Below are 4,702 nucleotides of genomic sequence, written 5' to 3'. Positions count from 1 at the left end.
GAGGCCCAATGAATATCTGAGCGCTATGTGACAGGCTCGATGGCACAGCTGTGACCAAAGTGACTAGAGGATAAGGGAGATTTTGAATCTCTGCACACACTTTTGGACACTGGACACTTTTGGATTGTGTGAGGCCCAATGAATATCTGAGCGCTATGTGACAGGCTCGATGGCACAGCTGTGACAAAAGTGACTAGAGGATAAGGGAGATTTTGAATCTCTGCACACACTTTTGGACACTGGACACTTTTGGATTGTGTGAGGCCCAATGAATATCTGAGCGCTATGTGACAGGCTCGATGGCACAGCTGTGACAAAAGTGACTAGAGGATAAGGGAGATTTTGAATCTCTGCACACACTTTTGGACACTGGACACTTTTGGATTGTGTGAGGCCCAATGAATATCTGAGGGCTTTGTGACAGGCTCGATGGCACAGCTGTGACCAAAGTGACTAGAGGATAAGGGAGATTTTGAATCTCTGCACACACTTTTGGACACTGGACACTTTTGGATTGTGAGAGGCCCAATGAATATCTGAGCGCTATGTGACAGGCTCGATGGCACAGCTGTGACAAAAGTGACTAGAGGATAAGGGAGATTTTGAACAACATGGGAAGGGAAGCAAAAGACCAGAAAAAGCCATACACCTGACAAATGCTATTGAGAACTCTGCTATTAGAAGTGGAAAGGAAGAACAAAGACGAAAGAATCTAATAAATAAAAATATTGGAGAAAGAGAAACCAATCACAAACTAAAATGTTTCTATACTAATGCACAAAGCATGGGCAACAAACAAGGAGAATTGGAACTACTAACACAGGAAAAGAAATATGATGTCATTGGAATCACTGAAACTTGGTGGGACAATACACATGATTGGAATACAAGACTAGAAGGATACAACTTATTTGCAAGAAACAGACTTGATAAACGAGGAGGGGGTGTCACATTGTATGTTAGAAACACGTATATCTGCACAGAGATTGAAGCTTCAGAGACTGGGAGTTCTGTGGAAACTATTTGGGTAAGAATACAAGGACAGAACAATGGAAAGGACACCATTGTAGGCATTTACTACAGGCCGCCTGTGCAAGCTGAAGATATGGATGAACTCTTTATGCATCAAATGGCCAAGTTCTCCAAAAAATATGACATAGTTGTCATGGGAGATTTCAACTATCCAGACATTTGTTGGGAATCTCTCTCAGGCAAAACTAACAGGTCAAGGAAATTCTTATCCTCTCTTGCTGACAACTTTATCTTCCAAAAGGTAGGGGAGAAAACAAGGGGAACTGCTACCTTGGATCTAATCCTTATAAACAGGGAGGAAATGATTGAGGAGGTAAAAGTGGCTGGAACCCTAGGAGGTAGTGACCATGCTATTTTAGAATTTTGGATAACTAGAGGTGGAAGACCTGTGAAGACTCAGACGTCAAGGTTAGATTTCAGAAAGGCAGATTTTAAGGGATTCAGAAAGATAATTGGAGGGATCCAATGGCTGGATATCCTTAAAGACAAAAATGTCCAGGAAGGATGGGAAATCTTGAAAAATGAAATTCTCAAAGCACAGTTGTTAACAATTCCGAAAAGAGGGAAGAATAGGAAGCATTTAAGGAAACCAGGATGGATGAATACAGAACTTAAGCACATGCTAAAAAGGAAGAAAAAAATGTTTATAAAATGGAAAGAGGGAGGCATATCTAAAGAAGAATATAATGCTGTCTGCAGAACCTGCAGGGCACAAATCAGATTATCTAAAGCTGAAAATGAATTGAGGCTTGCAAGAGATGTCAAAAGCAATAATAAAGGATTTTGGGGATATGTCAAAAGTAAAAGAAAAGTCAAAGATGCTATAGGATTTTTACAGGATGAAAATGATGAAATGGTAAGACAGGATGTTGAGAAGGCTGAACTTTTAAATTCCTATTTTGCATCTGTTTTCTCTCAGAAAGGAAATGTAACATCAACTGTTATTCACTGTCCTATTAAGGGAATAGAAGAATCCAGGATATCTATAAACAGAAAGATAGTGAGGAAACACTTAGCTAACCTAAATGAATTCAAGTCTCCAGGTCCAGATGAATTACACCCCAGAGTACTGAAGGAGATAGCAGAAGAAATTTTTGAACCCCTCTCCATAATCTTTGAAAATTCTTGGAGAACAGGAGAAGTGCCAGAAGACTGGAGAAGAGCAAATGTTGTTCCTATCTTCAAAAAGGGGAAGAAGGTGGACCCAGGCAACTATAGGCCGGTGAGTCTGACTTCTATACCAGGAAAGATCTTTGAACAAATTATTAAACAACATGTATGTCAATACCTGGATAAGAATGAAGTGATCAAACAGAGTCAGCATGGGTTTGTAACTAATAAGTCATGTCAGACTAACTTAATTTCCTTCTATGACGGTATCACTGATTGGGTGGATCAAGGAAATGCTGTAGATATAGTATATCTTGACTTCAGCAAAGCATTTGACAAAGTCTCTCATACAATCCTTATTGAAAAAATGACTAAGTATGGAATGGACAAGGCAACTGTTAGGTGGATTCATAACTGGCTTAGTGATCGGACCCAAAGAGTGGTCGTAAATGGCTGCACATCCAGTTGGAAGAATGTCTCAAGTGGGGTACCACAGGGCTCTGTCCTGGGCCCTGTATTGTTCAACATCTTTATCAATGATTTAGATGAAGGAATTGAGGGTAAACTGATTAAATTTGCTGATGACACAAAGCTAGGAGGGATAGCTAATACTAGAGAAGAGAGAGAGAGGATTCAAAAAGATATAAATAAACTGGAGCAGTGGGCAGCAACTAACAGAATGGTTTTTAACAGGGAGAAATGCAAAGTACTACATCTGGGCAATAAAAATGAAAAAAGCATATATAGAATGGGAAGAATAGGGCTAAGTGACAGCACATGTGAAAAAGACTTGGGTATACTAATAGATCACAGACTGAATATGAGTCAACAGTGTGATGCAGCAGCAAAAAAGGCAAATGCAATTCTAGGATGTATTAACAGAAGCATACAGTCTAGATCACGTGAAGTCATTATTTCCCTCTACTCCTCTTTGGTCAGACCTCATCTGGAATATTGTGTCCAGTTTTGGGCACCACATTTTAAAAAAGACATCAACAAACTGGAGCAAGTTCAGAAAAGAGCGACCAGAATGGTGACCGGTCTGCAAACCCTGTCTTATGAGGAAAGGTTGCAGGATTTGGGAATGTTTAGTTTGCAAAAGAGAAGACTGAGAAGAGACTTAATAGCTGTCTACAAATATCTAAAGGGCTGTCACATTGTAGAAGGATCAACTTTATTCTCATTTGCACAAGGAAAGACTAGAAGCAATGGGATGAAACTGAATGGGAGGAGACACAGATTAGATATTAGAAAAAACTTTTTGACAGTTAGAGTGATCAATGAGTGGAACAGGCTGCCACGAGAAGTGGTGAGTTCTCCTTCAATGGAAGTCTTCAAACAGAGGCTGGACAGACATCTGACTGGGATGATTTAGCGAATCCTGCTTTGAGCAGGGGGTTGGACCAGATGGCCCAGGAGGTCCCTTCCAACTCTACGATTCTATGATTCTATGATTCTATGAATCTCTGCACACACTTTTGGACACTGGACACTTTTGGATTGTGTGAGGCCCAATGAATATCTGAGCACTATGTGACAGGCTCGATGGCACCGCTGTGACAAAAGTGACTAGAGGATAAGGGAGATTTTGAATCTCTGCACACACTTTTGGACACTGGACACTTTTGGATTGTGTGAGGCCCAATGAATATCTGAGCGCTATGTGACAGGCTCGATGGCATAGCTGTGACAAAAGTGACTAGAGGATAAGGGAGATTTTGAATCTCTGCACACACTTTTGGACACTGGACACTTTTGGATTGTGTGAGGCCCAATGAATATCTGAGCGCTATGTGACAGGCTCGATGGCACAGCTGTGACAAAAGTGACTAGAGGATAAGGGAGATTTTGAATCTCTGCACACACTTTTGGACACTGGACACTTTTGGATTGTGTGAGGCCCAATGAATATCTGAGCGCTATGTGACAGGCTCGATGGCACAGCTGTGACCAAAGTGACTAGAGGATAAGGGAGATTTTGAATCTCTGCACACACTTTTGGACACTGGACACTTTTGGATTGTGTGAGGCCCAATGAATATCTGAGCGCTATGTGACAGGCTCGATGGCACAGCTGTGACAAAAGTGACTAGAGGATAAGGGAGATTTTGAATCTCTGCACACACTTTTGGACACTGGACACTTTTGGATTGTGTGAGGCCCAATGAATATCTGAGCGCTATGTGACAGGCTCGATGGCACAGCTGTGACAAAAGTGACTAGAGGATAAGGGAGATTTTGAATCTCTGCACACACTTTTGGACACTAGACACTTTTGGATTGTGTGAGGCCCAATGAATATCTGAGCGCTATGTGACAGGCTCGATGGCACAGCTGTGACAAAAGTGACTAGAGGATAAGGGAGATTTTGAATCTCTGCACACACTTTTGGACACTGGACACTTTTGGATTGTGTGAGGCCCAATGAATATCTGAGCGCTATGTGACAGGCTCGATGGCACAGCTGTGACAAAAGTGACTAGAGGATAAGGGAGATTTTGAATCTCTGCACACACTTTTGGACACTGGACACTTTTGGATTGTGTGAGGCCCAATGAAT

This window comes from Dendrobates tinctorius, unplaced genomic scaffold (assembly GCF_039654945.1).
Source record: "Dendrobates tinctorius isolate UK_male_01 unplaced genomic scaffold, ASM3965494v1 ptg000245l, whole genome shotgun sequence".
NCBI lineage: Eukaryota > Metazoa > Chordata > Amphibia > Anura > Dendrobatidae > Dendrobates > Dendrobates tinctorius.
The sequence above is the reverse complement of the archived record's forward strand: the minus strand, read 5'-3'. Positions refer to the sequence as shown.